Here is a 12964-nt window from a genome sequence, read left to right on the forward strand (position 1 = left end):
CAACACTGGCCGGCTGCTCTGGGGGTAGCTCTGCAGGGGAAGGTGGACTGAGGCTGCCCCAGACCCAAGACACAGCCTGCACTACACAAGCAACAGATGGCCTCCGGCCAGCTTGCAGTTTCCTACGCTGCCTCACAGGCCCAAGGAGGTATCAAGCTCAGTGCTCACAGTGCTTTCCTTGCGAAGCAGAGAAACCTGCTTGAATAAAGAATGAGCTCGCCATCAGCCGCATGGAGCCCACGGACACAGGGGCAGGCACTATGCTGGGCCACAGCCCTCACCCAAGTGAAGGCATGTTTCTCAGCCCTGGCCCCACTTCTAGGCACTTGCAGGCCATGCACAGGTGCTGGTGAGCATTTGTGACTCTGCTCCACCCAAAAAAAATTGTCACTGGACACAGCCTCGCAAAGCCACACATAGCAGAGATTTTGGAACCTCCCACTCTCCCTTTCCCAGGATCTCTGGCAATTTCCACAATGCTAAGCAGATTTTAAAAAACAGCAATAGTGATCAAGATGCCAGACCAAGAGAAGAAGCAAAGGATCTGGCAGGACCACCTCCCAAAGGGTTACTTCCTCCAAAGCCTGGGCATCTGTGAAAAGGGCCTTGACCACAGCGGATGTTAGAAGTGCCTCCTTGTCTCCTCCACCAGCACACAAGAGAAAGACTGGAAAAGTCTACATGAACCCGACATGGAAAACCCCTCTGTCCAGCTGCTTAGTGGGCCACTCAAGGGGTTCAGGTCTGATGGTTTCCGAAAAATTCAAGACACCTGAGCATAAAGAGCCAGTCTTCAAGCAAAGCAACAGAATAACACAAACATTTCCTATATGACAGCCAGCAATGAGGAATGAGCTCTCCTGTCACCTATCCACCCAAGTACCACCAAAGGCAAAAGCGACAATGGATGACATACAGACACACTTTTAATTTTTTTTTTTTACCTTTACTTTATTTATTTTTATGTGGTGCTGAGGATCGAACCCAGGGCCGCACATGTGCAAAGTGAGCACTCTACCACTGAGCCACATCCCCAGCCCCCAGACACATTTTTAACAACATGATGCTAAACAGAAACATTTAAAGTGCAAAGAGTGACATTCACCTAAAATGTTTCATTTGCTTCAGACAAGGGCATTAGCATGTTTAGTAACTGTGGAGGAATTTCTGTTTGGTGTTTTGCTTTGTTTTGGTTTTGGCTTTGGGCACTGGATTAACCAGGGGTGCCTCACTACTGAACTGCATCCCCACCATTGAACTGAATCCCCAGCCCTTTTTATTTTATTTTTAGATAGGGTTTTGCTAAATTGCTCAATCTGGCTTCTCCTCCTGAGTATCGGGGATGGCAGGTATGCACCATGCTACCCAGCTGCCCCTGAAGTTTTCAATATCCTGACTTCCTTAGTTTCCCTTCAGAGCTGGAAAATCACAAACGGCCACACAGCACTTTGTGAACCACACAGAGCAGGTGGTGGCCTGCCTGAGCCTTCCTGGTCAGGAAGAGCCACCTATTTACTGGCCAAGGTGAGAAACAACGGCGTTTTGACTCTCTCTTACATAAGGTTTCCATAGGAAAAATCCACTTGCCACTCCACTCCACTGTGAATTCTTACTGCTGTGAACACCAGGAGAGCACTGGCGCCATGTCTGAATCAGGCAGGGAGATTGAAGTATCAAACCCAAGGGCCCTAGAGGGTCCCGGTGGAGCGTGAGGGCCACACAGAGTTGGGAGCCCTGAAGTGACCTAGGGTGCTCACCAGGGACACAGCCTTCTCAAGTGTAAACAGACCCCAATGGGAATTTGCTGGAAGCTTTAGAAATTTCTCCCCAGAAGCCGGGCATGTTGACCACACCTGTCATCCCAGCGACTAGGAGGCTCAGGCATGGGGATTCAAGTTTTAGGCCAGCCTGGGCAACTCAGTGAGGCCCTGCCTCAAGAAAAGAAAAAAATAAAGCCTGGGATGTAGCTCAGCGGTATGGCACACGGGACTCAGTTTCCATCACCGAAGTCAGAAAGGCCCCAAGCTGACCTGCGTGTGCACACACAAAGCCAGGCGTGGAGCCGAGGGGTCCAAGAGGAGAAGGCAGAGGCCCTCCAGGGCTCGAGCTCTTCAGGTCCCCTGACCGGCCGAGACTGGGCTCAGTTCCCCAGCAGGACTGGCAGCACCTGGAGCTGTGAGGTGTCCTCAGGAAGATGCCCAGCCTGCCAGTAACTGCTGCTCAGGAGACGCAAAGTGAAAAAGCACAGGGAGCATGGCTACCGCCATCCAGGAACCAATGTGAGGGAGGACAGGTGCCATGCTGGACACTGTGCCCTGGCCAGACACTCCCCGAAGCAATTCTCCTTTCTGCATCTTCCAATCCTGATTCCTCTCCCGAACTCTGTCCTCTCAAAAATGCATGTCCACAGTCTGCATGACTGCTTCATTTTCTTTGTCAATAGGCATGTCAGCCAGGGAGTGGACCTCTCCCCGGAGCTGGGAATGACCAGATTACATCTAGAAAGGTGGGGGTTTGAGTGGAAGGAGGCTTGGGTGGTACACGTGCCTCTTACAAACGAGCTGGCAGGGTATCAGGCGAGCAGCAGCTTCCTTGGATGGGTGACCACCTCACAGGTGGAGTCTAGGCATGAGGAACACCTCAGAAGTTGAGCTGGTCTACACTCACCTAGGCAGGCTCCCCTGGAGCAGACGGCAGCATTCTGTGGCCAGAGGATGATGACGAACCCGAGCACCATTCTCACCTGCAGGGTCACCTCTTCAGTCAGTTCATTCTCCACCTTTAAATGAAGCTGTGTAATTTCTGCTTCCTACCAAAATTCCTAAGCTGATTTTGAACTTCCTAAATCAAAGCATGCTGCTGTTCAGGCTTCAGTGCTCAATGGGTCGATGAGAACAGCACATCACAAACCTATCTTAAGATTCAAAGGAGGGCTGGGGATATAGCTCAGTTGGTAGAGTGCTTGCCTCGCATGCACAAGGCTGTGGGTTCAATCCCTAGCACCACCAAAAAAAAAAGATTCAAGTGAATGTGGCACATGCCTGTAAACCCACTCAGGAGGTTGAGGCAAGAGGATCACAAGTTCAAAGCCAGCCTCAGAAACTTAGTGAGGCAAGTAGCAACTCAGCGAAGACTCTGTCTCTAAATAAAATATAAAAAAGGGTTGGGATGTAGCTCAGTGGTTAAGCAACCCTGGGTTCAATCCCTTGTACCAAAAAAAAAAAATCCAAACAGGCAGGGCTGGAGCAGTGGCCATGCTTGTCACCCACCTGCTCGGGAGGCTGAGGCAGAAGGATTGCAAATCTGAGGCGAGCTGGGCAACCTAGCAAGACTCGGTCAAAAAAAAAAAAAATCAAAAAGGGCTGCACCAGGACAAGATTATGAAGACTAAGACTTTCTCTTCAAAGGTCATTTTTAGGTATGCATCTGACAGACCTACGAGAGGCAGGGCCTGTCTCAGCACACAGACCTGCGCCTGCCATCCCAGCCCAAGATGCAGGCGGTGCCTTGTTGCAAACCTCTACAGAGACCCCTGCACACCTGAACGCTGCTGGTGAAGGAGAGGGTTCCCACTAAGAGAGAGAGGCCTCGTTTCTTGCAGTGGTTGGAAGGAGAGAGATAAAGCCATGAATGAAACAAAACTGTCTCATAAACAGAAGTCGATCTGTGTCCCGTAAAAGCAGTGACGCTGTCCAACTTTTGTGCAAATTAAGACATTTTAAAAAACCCATCTTTCACACACACACTCATGGATCATTTGCGACCTGCAGGCAGCTGGAAAGACAGAGGTGTTAGCAAATCAGAGAGCCACAAGCAGACAGGGAAAGCAAGAAAAACTGGGCCCATCTGGGGCACCTGAGCACCCAGCTCTAGGCAGGGAAGGAACTGCTTCTGCAAGCTCTCCAAAAAGGATGAGGGGTCTCCCAGTATGACTCATGGGAAGGGACTGTGGGCTGCAGCAAGAGCTCTGAATGGTGCAGTGGAGAACACATCCCTTCTCATGCCACCCCCACAGCTGCCCCCTCCAGCCTGCCCTCATGGGCAGACCACACTCATAAAACATGTCAGATGCAGTTCTCTGGAGCCCTGGCTCAGGTGCCTTGGACAGACACATGCCCCTCCACACCCTACAGTCTGTGTCCACTCTATCCTTTTCCAGTCCTCAAGGTGGCTCTCTCCCACCTCTTTGACCACATCACATCAGTGGTCCCTAAGTGCCCCCTGCCGTATGCCCACAGACCACTGGCACTCTGTCCCCAACCCGACCTGAAGGTTGGTGCACAGCAGGACCTCAAGAACCCCAAGGAGTGGTCAGGAAAACCCTGGGTATCTCTAACACAGCTCAAAGGTACATCTGTGGAAACACAAAAAGCGCTGTCAGTGCTGCTGAAAAATACACTGAGGTTCTCAGCCATCCCCCAAGGCCCAGTTTAATCCAAGTCATGTTGCCTAACATGCCCAAGGCCCTGGGTTCCATCCCAAGCACCAGAGGGAAAAAATTAAACACCCCAAAAACACAACATAGTAATTTTAAAATCTAAGTTAGAGTTAAATGGTACTGCTGATTTCAACATCCAACAGAAAATCCTACAAAAGTCAGACTCAGATCAAATCTGAGGAACCTGCTAGTTTTAACCCTGCATAGAAGAACTCATCTGTTAGAAAGGGCTTTCCACTTTCCACCTACAAGCAACATGGTCAGGTACATTCTCCCACCACTAGCAAACCACAGTACCACCTGAGAGTGCAAAAGCAGGCAAAGTGTCTGAGAACCGCCAAAAGGGAGGAGACCCATAGGTTGCAGTCTCAGTCCCAAGGCTCCGCACAAGCTCCAGCCATGCCAAAACCAGAGCTGCAGCCAGAGGCAGGAAACCAAGACTGGAACAAGAGGACGTATTTCAAAGACGTCAAAGACGTAAGTCTGTGGCCTTGATCATGATGCTATTGCATCTTCCACTTCTTCCTGGGGTGCAGCGACTCAGAAACTCCAGCGACCACAGGGATCTTCTTTCTTCCCCCACAGAAAGGCACAGAGTCTCAGGGGAACTAAGAATCTGCATCACTCCAGAGAACTTATGGTAAAGCACACACATCAGAGCAGAGGATAAAGCCCACATTTTTTTTTTTTAAAGATAGAGTGAGAGAGAGGAGAGAGAGAGAGAGAGAGAGAGAGAATTTTTAATATTTATTTTTTAGTTCTCGGTGGACACAACATCTTTGTTGGTATGTGGTGCTGAGGATCGAACCCGGGCCGCACGCATGCCAGGCCAGCGCGCTACCGCTTGAGCCACATCCCCAGCCCAAGTCCACATTTTTTATGAGAACAATAGTTGGGCAAGAAGATACAGTCCCCCAAACAGAATTTCCCAAAGTAAGTGCTGGAACACTAGTGTGGGCATGTAAGGGAGCAATGGTTTCTAGAACTTTCCTCTCATACCAGCAGCTAAGAGGGCGCCTGAGCACAGAAAGTGGTGGCACGTGAGAGAGTCAGCTCAAATTCCCCAGCTGGTGGTGCACTCTAAGCACCATGCACTAAGTGGGTTCCTAAGTTCCTGGAGGCTGGTCTAAGACCTCTGATGAAGCACAGAGCACCACAGCTGAGCAGCCGCCCCAGAAACACAGACCACAGGGACAGAGTGGCCCAATTTCCCTAATTTGAAGAACCCCACATAAGGACAGTGCTGGGAAGTTCACTATTGACATTTAATTCGGTTTAACAGTGTTTGTAAATAAAACATCTCCAGACAATAACCAGTGTCCATGCTTTGTGGCGTTTCTCTGCACCTGTGGAGCAGTGCTACCACTGTACCTGGTTTGCCTTAATGTCTGTGCTACTTGTGACCAAGGGACCTGGGAAGCCACAGGCCATGGGACAACCTGACCCCGGTATGATTCAAGTGGGGATACAATGTCAAGGGGACAAGTGCCCCCATGTAACAGCCAACCAGTCCCAGTCAGAAAGGGGAGGGGACTGAAGCCTGAGTACCAGGACAACCTATGTTCTGGCAAAAGCAGCTAAACCTGAACAAAAGTTCTCTACGAAAAACAAAACTCTTACATGCAGGATACTGTCAGTGAGAGGCTTAATTAAATGCTGTCCCCAGGCAGGCCTGAGGCAACATTGAATTTTGGATTTCTAGACATTCCAGTGAGGTATTCCACTACTCTTAAGAGAAATCCACAATAACCCCTCTTCCCTTCAGTAAAGGATATGGAAACAATCACAAGCTTTTTAGGGGACACAGTGTTAAATTCCTACTTGTATCTAAAAAGCTTTCGCCTAAATATTCCCATTTTTCACCTGATCTTTTCGGTAATAACAAGACTGGGACCTCAAAGTTTTCAAAATATCTAATACTATCACAAAGTTATAACAAATGTAAGAATCCTATGATAAAATACTACCGTTTGCGTCTATATGTCTCCTTTTGATGAACAAACTATTTTCCACTCTTGCTGAGTGGAAATACTGCCTTACACTGGTAAAGCGAAGGCCAGCAACAGAGTGGATCCACCAGTGTTACCAAACACGGAAAGTTAGCCTCGACGACACAGCCTTCGGGAAACACTCTGCAACTATACCACTCTGAGGCACAGGAGCACTCCAAGCACAGGTGTCCGCACCGGCTGCTAGTGAACCGTTTCCTAATTAGCATTTCTTTAAACAATGCAGATAACAATCTTGCCAGTATAACCCTCGCCAAGAGCTCCGCTGAGATTGTAGCGCCAATGCCACTGAAATTCCCTAAGAATCTCAGTCAAACTTTCTTTTGTTTATATTTCTTCGATGTAAGAAATTACCTGTTCTGCGCCCCATTTGGCTTGCCCTCGGGCTCCACAGTCCAGCCCTATTGTATATAGTTCCTTTTAATCTTTCAAACAGTGAAATTCTTGGAGGAACGGGGGAACCCCAATTGGCCAGAGCCCTCCCTCTGGCGCAGAAAATTCCCCATTTGCCCTTGGGATTGAGTTGTCAGACACTGTCTTGCGCTACCCGGTGAAACTGACATGTCTATTTACAGGGAAACAAAGACGCGGCTCGCAGCGGACCCCTCTCCCTCCGCGCTCCCCGTGCGCTCCGCGCGCCGCGTCTTCTCTGCGCGCCCCTTGCCGCCCGGCGCCAGGGCCCTGTGCCCGGGTTCGGCCCGTGATTAAAATGGAGACTGGGCCGGCGTCCGGCTTCTGGGAAGACAATGACCCCCAAGGCCCCGCAGGGTGCGGAGACCTGCCTGCTCCCACCTCCCGCAGTTCCGACTCTTGGCAAACTCGGCGCGGGCGGGTCCGGGTGCGGCTCCGCGGCGCGGGCGGAGGACGAGCGGAGCGGCGCGGGCGGGGGGCGCGGGACGCCCCCGGGTTGCCTCCCGGGGCCGGGCGTTGACGCAGCAGAAATTACCAGCTGGAAAATTCCCCTTTCGGAGGTGACGGGGGAGGGACCGCGGCGGCAGGAGGTGCCGGGGGCCGAGGGGCCGGGCAGCCCGCGGCCGCCGCCACCTCCGCTCTCAGCCCCGCGGGGATCCATGCCCCCCGCCGCCCCGCCCACGCCACTCAGGTCGGGACCCGCGGCCGGGGTCGGCGCGCCGCCCATAGTCTCCGCCGGGCGCCCATCGCCCCCGGTAGGGCGCCCCCGCGGGGCGGGGCGTGGCGGGCGGTGGGGCGGGGGCGCGCCAGGCTCGGAGCGGCCGGGCTACAGCGTCCCGGCCCGGCCCGGCCCGGCCCCGCCACGGTACGCCGGCCCGGCCGCGCGGACAATGAGCCGGCGCCGCTTACCTGTGACCCCATGGGGCGCGGGCGGGCGCCGGGGCCGCCGGACCGGCGCCGGTGATAGCCGCTGCCGCGGGCGAGCGCTGCGTGCGGGCGGGTCCGAGCTGCGTGCTCGCCGGGGCTGCTCGGTCCGCCCGCCGGTCCGTCCGTCCGTCCGTCAGGCCGGCGCGCGCCCCCGCGCCGCTCCAGCCCCGCGGCCCGCCGCCCGCGCGCGCCCCGCCCGCGGACCCTGACCCCGCCCCCGGCGCGCGCCCGCCTGCCGCTGATTGGCCCGCGCTGCTCCGGGCCGCGGCCACCGCCCCGGCCCCGCCCCCGCCGCCGGCCGCCGCCCCGCCCCTCGCCCGGCGACTCCGCGCAGCGGGCTGGCGGGGGCAGCGCGGCAGTCGGTCTGCACGCCCCCCCCCCGTGGCGGCCGGACAGCGGAAGTGCCGGCTGAAGCTCGCTGGGCATTGTGGGAAGCCCCCTCCCCTGGCTGGCGGGCACTGGGGCGGCGCTGTGGGGGTCCCCGGCCCGCGCGTCCCTTCCCCGTGGGTGTCGGGCAGCGGGGAGACCACCCAATGGGAGAGGCCGGCTGGGCGAGGGCGCCCGGCCCTGGGGACAGCGCACCTGGCGTTGCCTACGCGCCTGTTCCTGGAGCGCGCTGGTCCTCCGGTCACCGGTCGTCCCCGAACCCCGACGCGCCGTCGAGGTGCGCGCATCTGGCAAACTTCGCGACTTTCTCACCAGCACCGGTGGATAGACGAGCCTCGGAGCGCAGGACGCCCAGATGCTCCAAGGCCGCCGGTGGCGCAATGCCCGGGAGAGCCTGGGTACCGCGCGCCCCCACCATCGAGGGACCTCGATGCACCCGGGGATGGGCGCACCTTGGGGCGCTGGCCACGTGGCTATGCCCGCCACTGGGGCTGGGTTTTGGCCAATTATGAGCAGTGGCTCTTAGGTCTTTTCGTGGTGTAGTCGACCCGTGGGGCGCGGGGCTTGGGAAGGGGCGGAAGGCAAACGGCCCGGGTTTTGCTCCGGGTTTTGCTCGGATTCTCCAGCCGGCAATCCGATCGCTATTTGTGCCGCCCCAGATGTGTCTCTTCCCACCCCCGCCCCCAGTGGCGTGGTGAGACCAGCGCCTCCCCCTCTCGCCTCCGCTGCCCTCGGGCGGACAGAATGGGGAGCTCGGCCCCGCATTCCTGGCTGGTCTGCGCGGGGGTAAAGGCCACCTCGTTTCCTCCCCCCCAGCACGGCGGGAAGGGAGGTGAGCCTGTGGCCGGCCAGCCACGCCAAGGAGTCGAGCTCCGCTAGGTCAACCAATCGCAAAGCTCCCGGCGGTCCGCGCCCTGCCTCCCTGCGGGGCCAGCGCCGCGGAATTCCTCGGGAGGTGGGAGGCGACGGGCCATGATGGAGGCTTTCTCTGAATGTGTAAGGAGGCATTCACCCGGCGGCAGTGGGAGGGCAGGCTGGGGGAAATTCTCCTTGAGAGAGCAAGGGCGAGCCGAGGTCTGGCAGCCAGCGATGGAAGGCTGGGACACTCCCTCACTGCTCCGCGGCGCCTGGGGAAGGCTGTGCAGACGCCCCCGCCCCAGCCTCTCTCGCCAGCCGCCTGAGCTGGCACTGCGGGTCCAGGAAACACCATCCCCAGCCTCTTTGCTGGAGGACCCACTTGGGATGAACCCAAGTGTCTCTGGCCCTTAGGAAGTGGGGGTTGGGCACAGTCACCCTGAGAAGTGGCTGCCTCTAGGCCTCCAAGAGGTTCTGACTGGTCACCTGCCTCTTCCCTTTGAGGAGGCAGAGGACACTGTCTGCACATAGCCACTCAGCCCCTACTACCCCCTAACCTGGAGCTCCGTTGGAGCCCATAGGAGGAAGTGAAGCAGGGAGAGACCTCTTATGTCATCTCCTTGCTCAGAGACACCCCGTTTTTCCCAAAATGGTGGGGAGGATGACAGTGTTTGGGTGCCATGTCCATGTTCCATGCAGGACTGTAGAGCAGTGGATGCTGCCTTGCCAGAGCATTCTGGTGCTCAGTCATTGCTCAAGAGGCTGCAGGTGAGAATGAGGTCTGTCTCACCACTGCAAGGCCCATTCCACCTGCCAGGCCAGGGCTGCCTCTCTGCTCTTATTGGGTCTTAGGACAAGCCAGGACAGAGGGACCCCACTTCTGATTCGCACCCTTCACCAGTGACTAAAGACCAAGATTTTCACTTTCCTGTGCCAAGAGCCAACAGCAAGTCAAGCAGCGTGGACATAAAGTCAACACTTTGAAAAGGCAAAACCAAGATCGAGCCCCAGAAACAGCCCTGATCAACCTATGCCTAAAGCCACCCCATTTCCACACCTTTGTTGTTCCGAGAGATAATAAACTTCTTTATATTTAAAAACAAAAGCAGAAAATGGCAACTTCAGCCTCTGGGCAGCAGGGTGGGGGATACATCACTTGGACTGTGTGCCACCTAGATGTGTGTTCTGGTGGGTCAGTGTGCTGCATGGCCAAGGAGCCCTGCCTTCATCAGGCCCAGCACCCACAGCACTGCTGGGAACCAGACTCAAGGCAGACAGATGCCAGACTGGATCACCCCTCTCTCACTGCAGTCCCTGGTTGCTGGTGCCTGACAGCCACAGGCTTCTCATGGACACAGGCCGCTCCGCCCTGAAGGCAGGTCTGGAAATCGAGGGGATGGGTGTATGTGATGGGCTTCAGAGGCACTCTGCCCCAGGCATCCTGGCCTCCAGGGATTGTACATGGTCCCTGCCCTCAACAAATGGATGGACAAGACAGGCAAGCAAATGGGCAGCCAAGGCCCTGCAGATCACTCTTGTCCTTACTGTGTGGTGTGGTCATCTAGGAAAGCCACTCCAGCCACCTGTGTGAGCATGTTTGGTCCTGCCTAGGGACACCCCAAAGCTGCAAGGAGTGAGCAGCAACGGGCCAGGCGTTCTGAGGAGCCAGGGTGTGGGGCAGTGTGTAGAAGCTGCTCTTGCCACCGGTGTGCTTGCTGATGCCAGCTCCTCAGAATGTGCCCTCTTGGCCCCGGGGACCTGGACTGACTCCATAGGAGCCAGCCTCGGTGGGAGAGTCACATGGCTGGCGAGCTGCACATACAGCTTTGCAGACCTGAGCTTAGAGACCCCTGCGCCACGCTCCGCCAGCTGGCTGCCTGCCTCCCACCCCCATCGTGGGCTGCAGTAGGGCAGAGGAGGAGGGAGGGGTACAGCCCTGTGCCAGGTGCCTGTCTCCTCTCAGGGGCTGCTTTTGTGAAGAACGCACTGGGAGGAGCTTTGGAAGAGAAAATTACAAAGAAACAGCAAATATCCCTTCCTGTCTTCCTTCCGAGTGTCCTGGGGGGCACCCCACCCTCTCTGCCATTGCCAGGGCCTTCACCATCCCCATCTTCCCCAGCCACTCCAGCAGGATTTTCTGTGCCTTTCTTTGTCTCAGTCACTGGTCAGAGAACCTGCCTGTTTATTCTCCAGCCAGTGGTGTTGCTCAGCCGTCCCCATGGCAACAGCCCTGGGAGTCCTGCCCCCTCCCAGGGAACTGCCCATAACCTGTCCCTGTCCTCTCCAGGCCTCTGCTGGAAGCCCAGAGAGAAAGGCAGAGAGCAGGGCGGAGAAGCAGACACCCACTGCGGGCTGAGGATACTGGGCTGCCCAGGGGACCGCCCACTCCACGTCATCCTGGGTCCTGCTTGTGGATGGAAGGTTGGCCTTGGGCTGCAGCTATGCCACACCCATGGGCTGGGGAGAGTGCCTCACCCAGGCTGGAGTGAGGTGGGCCTCCTCCTAGGCATAGCTTGGCCAGGTCCAGGGCCAGCTGGCCCTGCCCTCATGCCCAGGCCTCCCCAAGACCACCCTCCAGAGCTGCTCTGGGCCAGGGGCTACCTGCCAACCCTGTGGCTGCCCCACCCCAACTGCCCTGCAGTCCTGTGCCCCTGCCAAGCCCCAACTGCCACTCCAGCTGCCACCGCCAACTGTCGCCCCATCTCTGTTCCAAGCACTCACTCACCCCCAGCCGTCCTTCCAAAGTAGTACTGCCAACTGTCAGCCCTCCTTCCCAGTCCCTGCTCCCACCACCGGCCCAGCACCACAGCTCTGCATTCCAGGCTTCCCCACCTCCAGCCAGGTTAGGGTGAGGCCACACCTGCCTTGTGCCTGGCGGGGGAGGTGCTAAGGGCCCCAGAACAGAGAGCGGTGTTGGAGGGTAGGGGAAGAAAGTGAAGGGGCTGGGGTCCCAGAGCCCAGCAGACAGAGGGGAAGGGCAGCCTGACAGTGCCTGCTGCCGTGGCTGAGCCCAGCACAGTGGTAGGAAGCAGCCAGGGCCCTAGCAGGACCAAGCAGGTGTCCTCAAGTGGGTCGTGACCAGGCTGAGGCATGGAGCTGGGCTTGTGCGTGGGTCTCTCCTCTGAGGGTGTGCCAACAGCTTGGCCTGACCACAGACCCTGGGAGGATCCCCAACAGGCCTCTCTCTGGGGTGCTGGCCCTGGCTTGGCTGCCCCTCTTCCTCCTCATAGCCCCCTTTCCTCATTCATCCCATGGTCCCCATGACGGGTCACTTCCATTGGAGGAGATACTCACCTGACACCCACCCCCTTCCTCATGGAGTCCACTAGACTCTGTCCTCAGCCCCAGCAGAGCCTTGGGCACATTACAACCCTAAAATGGGTCCTGGCGGTGTTAGAAGGAGGCACTGCTGCCCCTTGCAGGTGCGAGCCTGGGGTTGAAATTCCATCTGAGTCTGCACTGGCAGGACCATGGGGGCTGGGCTCAGTCCTGGCCTCCCCAGGGGCCTTCCTGGCACAGGCTGGTGATCACTAGGCAGATAGCACTGCAGGAGAAGGGACACCTGGCTCACCCTGTGTCCCTGTTCTTTGGGGACAGCCAGCCCTTCAGGCTGGGACACACTAGGGGAGGAGGTACTGGGAGCTGTGTCAGCATGTTGGGTCAGGCTGGCCCTGGGAAGAATGGAAAAGACAGGGTATGTTTGCTAAGAACCTACTGTGTGCCAGGAATCTCCCCAAGTGGGGAGGGGAAGCACTTACCCAGGACCCTTGTGGCCCTCCCTCCCAGCTGGGGCCTGGGAGAGGGAGAAGGCTTGTGACTGGGGCCCCCAGAGGCCTGTGGATGGAGCCTCTCTCCAGGGATGCAGACCCTCCCCTCCCACCAGAAGAGGTCCAATGGGGTCCCCTGGTGGGTGCACAGAGGCCCAGGCCTGAGTGGG

General features: G+C 56.9%; 1 protein-coding gene and 1 long non-coding RNA gene across 7 annotated transcripts in view; one reads left to right on the forward strand and one right to left on the reverse strand.

The window, feature by feature from the left end:
• Zbtb46 (zinc finger and BTB domain containing 46) overlaps positions 1-8503 on the reverse strand; it is a 74898-nt gene extending 66395 nt beyond the window's left edge. For 3 of the 6 annotated variants that reach the window (XR_013439926.1, XM_078052206.1, XM_078052204.1), the window contains exon 1: positions 7768-7962. The gene's annotated coding sequence lies outside the window, so the exon portion shown is untranslated. Of the gene's footprint in view, positions 1-7767; positions 7964-8367 lie in introns of those variants that run through there. The other 3 variants (XM_078052207.1, XM_005325337.5, XM_078052205.1) reach the window with 3 other exon arrangements.
• On the forward strand, positions 8435-10132 carry LOC144378225 (uncharacterized). Its single transcript, XR_013439930.1, has 2 exons — positions 8435-8570; positions 8989-10132. It is a non-coding gene; the product is annotated as an uncharacterized LOC144378225 (long non-coding RNA).
• The last annotated feature ends 2832 nt before the right edge of the window (positions 10133-12964 follow it).

This window comes from Ictidomys tridecemlineatus, chromosome 5 (assembly GCF_052094955.1).
Source record: "Ictidomys tridecemlineatus isolate mIctTri1 chromosome 5, mIctTri1.hap1, whole genome shotgun sequence".
Classification (NCBI taxonomy): Eukaryota; Metazoa; Chordata; class Mammalia; order Rodentia; family Sciuridae; genus Ictidomys; species Ictidomys tridecemlineatus.